Source organism: Heterodontus francisci, chromosome 26, assembly GCF_036365525.1.
Source record: "Heterodontus francisci isolate sHetFra1 chromosome 26, sHetFra1.hap1, whole genome shotgun sequence".
Classification (NCBI taxonomy): Eukaryota; Metazoa; Chordata; class Chondrichthyes; order Heterodontiformes; family Heterodontidae; genus Heterodontus; species Heterodontus francisci.
This window is the reverse complement of record NC_090396.1, coordinates 10,264,744-10,277,317: the sequence shown is the minus strand read 5'-3', so window position 1 is coordinate 10,277,317 and position 12,574 is coordinate 10,264,744. Positions and strand designations below refer to the sequence as shown.

The 12,574-nt window shown below is 44.8% G+C and overlaps 1 protein-coding gene across 4 annotated transcripts in view; it reads right to left on the bottom strand.

The window, feature by feature from the left end:
- The window catches only part of rsad1 (radical S-adenosyl methionine domain containing 1), a 45,830-nt gene extending 34,263 nt beyond the window's left edge, over positions 1-11,567 (bottom strand). The window contains exons 1-2 of one of the 4 annotated variants that reach the window (XM_068057783.1): positions 8,925-11,567; positions 1,675-1,818 (exon numbers count right to left, since the gene is read on the bottom strand). The gene's annotated coding sequence lies outside the window, so the exon portion shown is untranslated. Of the gene's footprint in view, positions 1-1,674; positions 1,819-7,052; positions 7,176-8,924 lie in introns of those variants that run through there. The other 3 variants (XM_068057781.1, XM_068057782.1, XM_068057784.1) reach the window with 3 other exon arrangements.
- Positions 11,568-12,574: the final 1,007 nt, after the last annotated feature.

Sequence of the window (12,574 nt, the reverse complement as noted above, 5' to 3'; positions counted from 1 at the left end):
TAGCAGAGCCAACCAACATGCTGGTTTCCTATCACCGTGCCTGCTGCCAGTGACTTTCACCAGGATGTGGAAAGATAGGCCCCAAAACCCACCCAATTCAGGAATGAGGCCAATTAAAGTAGTAACGAGCTGATTGAGAGTTTGATGAGGGCCAGTTTGGGTTTTTGGTGGGGGCGCACGGATTTCACGCTTGGTCAGGGATAGACCAAGTGCAAGGAGGCAGTAAGACGGCGGGGGGCCAGTCGTGGCTGCCCCATTAAATTAGTTGGGCCCATTAAAGGAAGCATGGCAGAGAGGGGCACCAGCCATTGGCACACAGGTTCTGTATACATTCAGACAGTGCAGAGAGTTCTCACCCTCTTGGCATCATGGGGGCATAAGAGGAGAGGGTTCTAGACATTATAGGGAGTCCAGCTGAGCACAAGGAAGGCCGCAGCTGGTAATGGGAACATGTCTCTGAGATTATGGGCTTAGCGGTGATGAGGAGCAACATCCTCAGCAGGAGTGGCAGAGCCCCTGGCATGAGGAGAGCAACGGAGGCCATAAGATCTACCAGCCAAGACGGAACTACCTGGACATATTGGAGAACCAATGCCTTAGGAGACTGCACCTATCCAGGCAGATAGTCACAGAGATCTGTGCCCATGTGGCAGAAGACCATACACCTTGCAGCACTGCTCGCCATGCCCTGCCAGCAGCCATCAAAGTTACTGTGGCATTGAACCTCTTCGCTTCTGGCTCCTTCCAAGGATCAGCTGTGGATCTTGGTGGCACCTCACAAACGGCTGCACACCACCGCATCGAACTGGTCACTGATGCCCTATTTGCAAGAGCTGAGCAGTACATTCAATTCCAGACAGATGGGGCCTAGCAGGCACAAAGGGTTTCACCTCCATTGCTGGAGTCCTCCAGGTGCAGGGCATCATTGATTGCACCCATGTGGTCATCAAGGCACCCAGTAACCAGCCAGTGTGATTCATCAACAGGAAGGGCTTCCACTCCCTCAACATTCAACCAGTCTGCAACAGCACTTCATGTGTGCACTCGCTTTCCTGGCAGCTGCCATGACTTCTTCATGCTCTGGCAGTCCAGCCTGCTGCAGCGCTTCATTCCACCCCCAAACTTCGTGGATGGATTCTAGGGGACGAGGGTTATTCCTTGAAGTGATGGCTGGTCACCCCTTTACAGAACCCTGAGACAGAAGCACAGAGGCGATAAAACCCAAGGCAGCTGCTCACTGGGACAACCATCGAGCAGGCAATCGAGCTTCTGAAGATGCGATTCCAGTGTCTGAACCGGGACCTACAGTACTCTTCTGCAAGGGTCTTGTGCATTGTGGCGGTTTGCTGCGCTCTCCATAACATGGCCCTCAGGAGAGGTGTGGACCTTGAAGAGGGAGAGGTCCTGGAACAACACAGCCCGTGGGAGGAAGACAAGGAGCAGGAGGTGGAATAGGAGGAGGAGAAGGAAGATGCAAAACACAGGGAGGTGGCCAGGCCCAACATGGTGCTCAGGGCCTCATCAGGATGCCATTAATGTCAGGGATCATCTGATTTATACTTGTTTCAGCTGAGCCCCTCTAACCCAGGAGGACAGCATGGTCAGGAAGTCACCTTGAGCTGCCTGTGAGAGTTCTTCCATTGAAGACGAAGCCTGGAATAGATCCACACTTACTGCCAATGAATGATGCAGATCTATCCAGAGGTTTCACTGTCCCCTTCAAGGACTCTTGCTTCCCTTCACCACCTCTTCCCTCTTTTCCAGGCCCACCATTAAAAAATGGAAGCTCAAACATCTGGCGTCATGTCAATATTTACACTGTATTGAAAAAAAGAAAAAATACACATTTGCAGGCAAAGCAAACTGCAATGACCCACTCAGCATCCAACTTAGTAAAAAAAAATGGCTTAAGTATAGAAACAGAGAGTCATGGTAAATGGTTGTTTTTCAGAGTGCAGGATGATAAATAGTAGTGTTCCCCAAGGTTCAGTGCTAGAACAATTGCTTTATTTGATATAGATAAATGACTTGTTTATTGGAATAGAGAGTAACATTTCAAAAATGTTGGAGGTGTGGCAAACAGTCAGGATGATACCAATCGATTGCAACAGTACATAGATAGGCTAGCAGAACAAGTAGCAGATGGAATTTGGTACAGAGAAGTGAAAAGTGTTGCATTTTGGCAGAAGGGATAGGGAGAGGCAATATAGGCTTAATGGCACAGTTGTAAAGAGTGTGCATGGAAAGAGCAACCTGGGGTGCATGTGCATAGATCTTAGAAGGTGATAGGACATATTGAGAGAGCAGTTAACAAAACATATGGGATATCGGGCTTCTTAAATAGAGGTATTCAGTACAAAAGCAGGGAACATATCCTGAACCTTTATAAAGCTCTGGTTAGGTCACAACTGGAATATTGTGTCCTCCTGGTCACCACACTTTAGGAAAGATGTGAAGATCTTTGAGACGATGCAGAGAAGATGTATCAGAATGTTCTCCCTGTGTCTGCGTGGGTTTTCTCCGGGTGCTCCGGTTTCCTCCCACAAGCCAAAAGACTTGCAGGTTGATAGGTAAATTGGCCATTATAAATTGTCACTAGTATAGGTAGGTGGTAGGGAAATATAGGGACAGGTGGGGATGTTTGGTAGGAATATGGGATTAGTGTAGGATTAGTATAAATGGGTGGTTGATGTTCGGCACAGACTCGGTGGGCCGAAGGGCCTGTTTCAGTGCTGTATCTCTAATCTAATCTAATCTAATGGTTCCAGGAATGGTGTATTTTAGCTACAAGGTTAGATTGGGGAACCTGGGGGTTGTTCTCCTTGGAGCAAAGGTGATTGAGAGGAGATTTGATAGAGTTATACAAGATTATGATAGGTTTAGATAAGATAAACAAAGAAAAACTGTTGCCATTAGTTAATGGTACAAGGATTAGGATCACAGATTTAGGGTTTTGGGCAAGAGATGCAGGGGGATGTGAGGAAAAACTTTTTTATGCAGTGGGTGGTAATGATCTGGAACATGCAGCTGGAACAAATCACTGGTGCACTGGTGTGCACGAGAGACACATGCGATCATGCGACAGGTCGGCCTTTCATCGGCCTTCCCCGACACTCTGATTCCCATTTCTATGTGGTGAAGATCAAACAAACCACAACTTTAAACTCTGGTGTTTTGCAGTCCTTAATCTTGTTTTCTTCCATTTGGTCCTCTTCTTTCTTCCATTCTTCTTATATGGACAACCGCTGTGGCGATTTCACAATTCTACCAAAATGGGTTCTCTTCACCTTTGGAGGGGATTGGGGTTTTGAGTCCTGTGATTGGTCCCGCAGACTCCGTTGGGCAGGAGGGGAATTGGTCGGTGACTCAGGTTCACCAGTCAGCTTGGCATCTGGATTGGTGAATAAGTGCAGCATCTCTGGTCCATTAGATTGGGTAGATGACTAATTCCTTGGGTTAGGAGGCTGCTTCTGTATGGCAACCAATGGTGAGTTGGTAGCATGGACAAATCCATAGGACTTTTTAAAGTATTCATTGGCAAACTGCAGGCCATCGTCTGAGATTACAAGATCTGTAATCACTGCTTCAGAAAAGCAACCTTATAGTTACTTGTCTTCTCTCCATCTGGAGTAGTAGTCTACTACGATTAAGAACATCTTACCTCTATGTTCGGAGAGGTGCATCCCAAGATGTTCCAATGGTTGTGATGTAAAGGAAGATGTCATCAATGGTTCTCTTGTCTCCTGACAATGAATAGTACAAGTAATACAGCTTGCTATCATCTCTTCTAGTGATTTTGAAAGACCTGGCCACCAAAGAGAATTTCTTGCCCTGCCTCGATGCCCAAATGTCCTTGGTGCAATTGTTGTAGTACATCTAGTCTCAGAACCCTTGGAATGACCACTCCCTCGTCATAGATGAGTAAATCATCAACTACACTGAGATGTCCTCTCTATTCATAGTACTGTCTGAGAGATTACTGGCCATCCATTGACGCAGTACGCTCTGACTTGAGCACATTCTTCATCAGATTTTTGTGCATCTCTGATTTCATTCAGTCTCTGAGTTGTTGCTGGGCTAGTTGTGGTTGTTGTCGATGCAAAGGTTTCTACGTCTTCAATAAGGGCTACATCATTTTGTTCCGGTCTTGCCACTGGGATACGAGACAAAGCATCCGCTGTGACCTGCTGCTTTCCTGGAACATACTCTGCCTTTACATCAAGCCTCATCATCCTCATACTGAATCATTGTACTCATGGAGACAGTTTTGCTAACTCCTTCGAATTTAAGAGAGTTACTAATGGTTTGTGGTCTGTCTCTATCTTAAAGTGGAGACCTAGAACAAAATCTGCAAACCTTTCACAAATCCACAATAGCCACTAATGCTTCTTTCTCTATTACTGCATATCTCTGTTCAGTCTCTGTCAGTGAACAGGATGTGTAGTAAACTGGTTTGTGCTTTCCATCTGTCTGTATCTGAAACAGTACAGCTCTCAGTCCTGTACAAGATGCATCTGCAGCAATGATAGTGGGTATCTCAGGGTCAAAGTGAGCTAACACATTAATCTCTGTAGCTCAGTCACATTCTCAGGAGCTGGAAACTCCTTGATTACTTTAATAAAAGCAAAATACTGCGGATGCTGGAAATCTGAAACAAAAACAAGAAATGCTGGAATCACTCAGCAGGTCTGGCAGCATCTGTGGAAAGAGAAGCAGAGTTAACGCTTCGGAGTTCCGAAGAAGGGTCACTGACCCGAAACGTTAACTCTGCTTCTCTTTCCACAGATGCTGCCAGACCTGCTGAGTGATTCCAGCATTTCTTGTTTTTGTGTCCTTGATTACTTTGGTCTTCTGTGGATCAAATCTTACACTAGACCCATCGACAATATGTCCAAGAGAAGGACTTGGTGGATGATGAGTCCAGGGAAGGGAGTGCAGATAGTCTGGGTCATGTCGATATCAAAAAGGAGGAGGTGTTGGGTGTCTTGAAAAACATTAAGGTAGATAAGTCCCCAGGGCCTGATGGGATCTACCCCAGAATACTGAGGGAGGCAAGGGAGGAAATTGCTGGGGCCTTGACAGAAATCTTTGTACCCTCATTGGCTACAGGTGAGGTCCCAGAGGACTGGAGAATAGTCAATGTTATTCCTTTGTTTAAGAAGGGTAACAAGGATAATCCAGGAAATTACAGGCCGGTGAGCCTTACGTCAGTGGTAGGGAAATTATTGGAGAGGATTCTTCGGGAAAGGATTTACTCCCATTTGGAAACAAATGGACTTATTAGCGAGAGACAGCATGGTTTTGTAAAGGGGAGGTGGTGTCTCACTAACTTGATCGAGTTTTTGAGGAAGTGACGAAGATGATTGATGAAGGAAGGGCAGTGGATGTTGTCTACATGGACTTCAGTAAAGCCTTTAACAAGGTCCCTCATGGCAGACTGGTACAAAAGGTGAAGTCACACGGGATCAGAGGTGAGCTGGCAAGATGGATACAGAACTGGTTCGGTCATAGAAGACAGAGGGTAACAGTGGAAGGGTGCTTTTCTGAATGGAGGGATGTGACTAGTGGTGTTCCGCAGGGATCAATGCTGGGACCTTTGCTGTTTGTAGTATATATAAATGATTTGGAGGAAAATGTAGCTGGTCTGATTAGTAAGTTTGTGGAGGACACAAAAGTTGGTGGAATTGCGGATAGTGATGAGGATTATCAGAGGATACAGCAGGATATAGATCGGTTGGAGACTTGGGTGGAGAAACGGCAGATGGAGTTTAATCTGGACAAATGTGAGGTAATGCATTTTGGAAGGTCTAATACTGGTGGGAAGTAGACAGTAAATGGCAGAACCCTTAGGAGTATTGACAGGCAGAGAGATCTGGGCGTACAGGTCCACAGGTCACTGAAAGTGGCAACGCAGATGGATAAGGTAGTCAAGAAGGCATACGGCATGCTTGCCTTCATCGGTCGGGGCATAGAGCATAAAAATTGGCAAGTCATGCTGCAACTGTACAGAACCTTAGTTAGGCCACACTTAGAATATTGCGTGCAATTCTGGTCGCCACACTACCAGAGGGATGTGGAGGCTTTGGAGAGGGTACAGAGAGATTTACCAGGATGTTGCCTGGTCTGGAGGGTATTAGCTATGAGGAGAGGTTGGATAAACTCGGATTGTTTTCACTGGAACGACGGAGGTGGAGGGGCGACATGATAAAGGTTTACAAAGTTATGAGTGGCATGGACAGAGTGGATAGTCAGAAGCTTTTTCCCAGGGTGGAAGAGTCAGTTACTAGGGGACATAGGTTTAAGGTGCGAGGGGCAAAGTTTAGAGGGGATGTGCGAGGCAAGTTCTTTACACAGAGGGTGGTGAGTGCCTGGAATTTGCTGCCGGGGGAGGTGGTGGAAGCAGGTACAATAGCGACGTTGAAGAAGCATCTTGACAAATACATGAATAGGATGGGAATAGAGGGATACGGACCCCAGAAGTGCAGAAGGTTTTAGTTTAGGCAGGCATCAAGATCAGCGCAGGCTTGGAGGGCCAAATGGCCTGTTCCTGTGCTGTACTGTTCTTTGTTCTTTGAAATTTGACAATCGGCTGCAAGAACTCGCATTTATTATTGCGTGTTAGTGCTGCTTTCCCTAAGCATTGCAGTACTGCTCTCATCTTCTATCTGAGTGGATCCATGGATCAGGACATCATCCATATGATGTGGTTAGCACCGCAGCCTCACAGCTCCAGCGACCTGGGTTCAATTCTGGGTACTGCCTGTGTGGAGTTTGCAAGTTCTCCCTGTATCTGCGTAGGTTTCCTCTGGGTGCTCCGGTTTCCTCCCACATGCCAAAGACTTGCAGGTTGATAGGTAAATTGGCCATTATAAATAGTATAGGTAGGTGGTCGGGAAATATAGGGACAGGTGGGGATGTGGTAGGAATATGGAATTAGTGTAGGATTAGTATAAATGGGTGTTTGATGGTCGGCACAGACTCGGTGGGCCGAAGGGCCTGTTTCAGTGCTGTATCTCTAAATAAATAAATAAAATAAATAAAATATGACATACGACTCCATCTAGTCCTTCCAGGATGCCTGACGTTGTCCTTTGGAAGATTTCTGGCACTGACGTGATACCAAAGGGTAGTCTGTTAAAACAAAACCTTCCAAATGAGTAATGAATATTGTGAGCGACTTAGACTCTTCATCAAGGGTTAGTTGCCAAAAACCGCTATTGTCATTTAGCTTCATAAAGATTGAACTTTTTCCCAATTTTCCTAAGCTCTCATCGACATATGGCATAGGATGAACTTTGCGTTCAACTGCTTTGCTCAGCTGTGTAAGATTGACACAAATTCTGATAGATCCGTTGGGTTTTGGCACTGGGATCATCCCCGAGCACCAGCTTGTTGGTTCTGTCACAGGTGAAAAAATCCCTTGTCAACCCCTTGTAAATCAGTCAATTTCCTTCTTTACTTTTGGCAAGGGTGGATGAGGAAGTTTTCTGGGTCTAAACAGGCACACTGTCTTTGTTTCTGAATGTAGAGTTATGCAGTATGCTGTCTTCAGCTTCCCTAGTCCTGTGAACAGCGATGGGAATTGAGCTCTGAAGTTTTTTGGCTCATCTTCTTGGCTGTCCAGTTCCTCTCCTCTGCAAATCACATGCAAGTCAGTGAAAGCCTTCCTGTTTAAAACTTTGGTTCTGAATCCCACGCAATGTTTCTGTGATTTCTTTTTCTCGATATTGGAGGGTTGCCAACAGTTATGATCTTGAGGTCCATCCCTTCTGACCCATATAGTTTTTTGCATGATGGCTGAAGAGTGTTGCTCTCTAACCATGGTTCAGCATCAGAAAGAACGGAAACCGCTGCACCAACGTCTAACTTGTCTTGTTTCCCTCTACTAGGATCTCAGCACTCCAGCAACTTCCACTTGGTTCATGGATCTCTCCAAGGAAAGGATCCTCAATATCATGGATATCCTCTATTTCGTGGATCTTGCCACTTTTCGAAGGCTTTCCTTTGTGCGTATTCTGTACAGGCTTCTTACTATGGCACGTAGCCTGGAAGTGGCCCATCTTTCTGCATAAATGGCATTCGGCCTCTTTAGCTGGGCAGTTTTCCTGCCTGTGTTTTTTCTCTGCCACACCAGTTACAGTTAGCTTGGGCTGTTGATGGATGCTCTTCCTGTCTCCCCTGCTTTTTTATGACAGCTTTCCCTTTTTTATATTTCACATATTCTACTGAGTCAGCTGCTTTTGACATGGGGCTCTTCCTGTCACCTGAACCACAGATCGATTCTGTTTCCTGACCTCTGTGTGTCTGCTCAGTTGGATTACCTTTGCTAAGGTTAGATCGTCTCTTGACTGCAAGTGATCAGACAAGGCATCATCAAAAACTCCTGCAATAATTCTATCCCTAATCAGTTTATCCTTCAAGCTGCCTACTCGCAGTCTTCTGCAAGTTTGTATAAGTCATTTATAAATGTGTCAACACTTTGCCCTTGCCGCTGGGTGTGTTTGTTAAATTTAACCTGCTCAGTAATGGAATCTTGCCCAGATTAAAATTTGTATCAAGTACTTTCATTACTTCATCGTATGTGGCTTTCTCCTCATTGATACTCTGTGTGATGAGGATATTATCTGCACAATCACCCATCGCATATAACAGCGTACTGATCTGCTCACTGCTCGGCTTCACAGCAAGGCCTGATGTAGTGCAATATCTGGCAAATCTCCAATACCATTTCAACCATGCTTCTGCTTGATTGAGGCCTTCTCAAATCTTTCAGGCAATGGTACAGACTTCTCCATCACTATTTTTCACCTGCTGCCATCATATAATATTCTTGGTATAGTTAGACTAATACGGGATACTTAATGAGTCTGCAGAGTATATGAAACAAGAACTTTATTGGAACACAGCTTATGGCTCAGACTTACATCTTTCACGAGGCTGTATGAGCGACCGAAGCATGTGATGTTGCATCATTACCTGTGATGATGTGCACAGTATATGATTAGCATATTAAACAATTACAATTAACTTATTAACAACTCAGTATCCAATATAACCCATTATACTACATGAACCTGTTTCAGGGAGTTTGTAGATGAACCTCTTAAAGGAAGGTTGTACATGGTCCTGTTTCAGGGAGTGTGTACATTGTCCTGTTTCAGGGAGTGTGTACATGAATTTGTTCCAAGGATTGTGTACATGGATCTGTTCTCTGGCAGTGTATAGACAAATCTGTTTCAGGCAGTGTGTGCCTGAACCTGTTTCAGGGAATGTGTGGAAGAATTTGTTTCAGGAAGTGTATGCATGACACTATTTCAGGCAGTGTGTATATGAATCTGTTTCTGGAACTCTGTACATGAATCTATTTCAGAAAGTGTGTATATGAACCTGTTTCAGAGAATGTGTACAAGGTCCTGTTTCAGTGAGTGTAGACATGAATTTAGTTCAGTGACTGTTGTTATGCCAAGTGGAAAGAGGTGTGAGTGGTTCCCACTGTTCACCTGACTGTGATTGTGTTTTGTTAAAATGATGCTTTAGTCCGTGAGTATCTTTAGGGTCAAATAAACAAAATGATCGCAACCTCACACGCACACCTTCACCCACACATACATACACAAGAATAGATAAAGAGAAATGTGTAAGAGGTAGTTTAAGTGAGATAAGAGTTCATGGTTTACAGAAGATTATTGAATCTTCTCAGGAGGAAATCTTTTTTTTTTATAAAGTTGCAGGCCTGATTATTCACAATCTTGAACTTGCGGAGGTATTGTAGAGCTCTAGTGATTGTAATACAGCCCAGAGCTGGTGGTTTGTGGTTTGTTACCTTCACAGATGGTTAGTTTCAAAATGACTTTGTGATGTCTCTGCTATTCTTGGTTAGCAAGATTCTTCTCTTGCCTGGATCCTTCTCATAGGCTTTCTGTGATGTTGGCTTGATCTCCCCTCTTTCTCTCTAGAGAGATACCCTCTAAGGTAAAACTCTCTCACATTAGCTTCTGTTAGGAGATGCATGACCCTCTCCCCTGTTGTGACTACACAATGGGCCAGGCAGGATGATAACCATGGCCACCATGTGATGTTTGAACTTGTTTCGTGGACTGTGTGCATGAACCTGTTTTGGGGAGTGTATACATGTACCTCTTTCAGGACATGTGTACATGAACCTGTTTCAGGGAGTGTGTATATGGACCTGTTTTCGTACATGTATACATGAACCTATTTCAGGGACTGTGTACATGAACCTTTTCCAGGGCAAGTTGTGAGGAGGATGCAGAGAGGCTTCAGAATGATTTGGACAAGTTGAGTGAGTGGGCAAATACATGGCAGATGCAGTATAATGTGGATAAATGTGAGGTTATCCATTTTGCTACCAAAGACAGGAAGGCAGATTATTATCTGAACGGCTATAAACTGAGAGAGGGGAATATGCAGCGAGACCTGGGTGTTCTCGTACACCAGTCACTGAAGACAAGCATGCAGGTGCAACAGGTAGTAAAAAAGGCAAATGGTATGTTGGCCTTCATAGCAAGAGGAGTCGAGTACAGGAGCAGGGATGTCTTGCTGCAATTATACAGGGCCTTGGTGAGGCCACACCTGGAATATTGTGTGCTGTTTTGGTCTCCTTATCTGAGGAAGGATGTTCTTGCTATAGAGGGAGTGCAGCGAAGGTTTACTAGACTGATTCCTGGGATGGGTGGACTGACGAATGAGGAAAGATTGAGTCGGTTATGAATATATTTGCTGGAGTTCAGAAGAGTGAAGGGGGATCTCATAGAAACCGGTAAAATTCTAACAGGACTTGAGAGGGTAGATGCAGGAAGGATGTTCCCAATGGTGGGGGAGTCCAGAACCAGGGGTCATAGTCTAAGGATATGGGATAAACCTTTCACGACTGAGATAAGGAGAAATTTCTTCACCCAGAGAGTGGTGAACCGGTGCAATTCGCTACCACAGAAAGCAGTTGAGGCCAAAACATTGTATGTTTTCAAAGGAGTTAGATATAGCTCTTGGGGCAAAAGGGATCAAAGGATGTGGCAGGAAAGCGGGAACAGGCTACTGAGTTGGATGATCATCCATGATCATAATGAATGGCAGAGCAGGCTCGAAGGGCCGAATGGCCTACTCCTGCTCCTATTTTCTATGTTTCTATGTTTCTACAGTGATGTTTGGCCTCCAAGAACCACAACCATTTTCTTTTGTGCTAGATATAATTCCAAACAGTGGAGCGTTTTCCCCACTGACTCCAGTTTTGCGAGGATTCCTTGATGCCACACTCAGTCAAATGCTGCCTTGATATCAAGAATAATCACTCTCACTTCATCATTTGAATTCAACTCTTTTGTCCATGTTTAGACCAAGGCTGTAATGAGGTCAGGAGCCGAGTAGTCCTGGCAAAACCCAAACTGAGCATTGGTGAGCAGGTTATTGCTGTGTTAGTGTTGCTTGATAGCACTGCTGATGACACCTTCCATCACTTTGCTGATGATCAAGAGTAGACTGTTATGACCACATGGTGTGATGTGGGTGGTTCGCACTGTTCAACTCCCCACCTGTCCATAGCAAGTATATTTCTATGAAGAGGTTAGCCCCTTCCATGTTTTATTTTTCAAATAAACAGGCAGCAACAGGTGATATTGTAAGTTTTAAAAACCAGAACATCAATTGTTTATTGATCAATACGCCTTATCCCGAAATTGTCACAATCGCACCCACTCACACATTCGCTCGTGCACTCGCATGCACAGACACACACAAGAAGAAACAGATAAAGAAGGGAAAAAGGAAGGTGACTTTTAGTGGGGTGGGGGTGGGGGTGGGGGTGGGGGGGAAGAGGGTTGCGATAAACCTATAGAATTATCTTGGAAATCAAGTTCTCGATGGTTGCAGGCCTGAGATGAGTGTAAATTTCTCTCTTGATTGAAGGTTTAATTGAAGATGGTGGGCTATTTCGAGCTCTCTCTGCTGTATCATGTAGATGTAGGATTCTGCAGCAGGGCATGTGCTTTCTGGCTTAGCCGGAACACAAGCTGTTAAGATGTTGCTTCTCCCTCTCTCTAGCTGACTTTCTTTTTAAGGTAAAGCTGTTATCTCTCACCTCCTGTTAGGAGATGCTTTGGTCTCTTCCCCATGGTGATTGCACAATGGCCCAGGACATGGCTACTTCACACCTTCTTTGTTTTAGAAGAAGACATTCAATTTTGGAATGTTTTAGGATAGCTGTAGGATGGGTTCAATTGACAGCTCCTAGCTTTGATGATTTGTCCTTTGTCTTTCACAGATAGGTGGCCATTTTGGACCACTATTCACTTTCATAATAAAGGTTACTTTTTTTACAGACAAAGTCAGTTTTTCATAACTCTTCAGAGTTAATCCATCATTGTTGTATCATTACACTTCTGCTACGTGTGACAAGACGAATGGGGTGGTAATTAGCTGGATTGGATTTGTCCAGTTTTTGTAGACAGGACAGAGCTGACCAATTTACTATATTGTCGGGTAGATGCCAGCATTGTAACTGTACTGGAACAGCTTGGCTAGAGGCATGGCTAATGTGTACATGAAGTTGTTTTAGGGA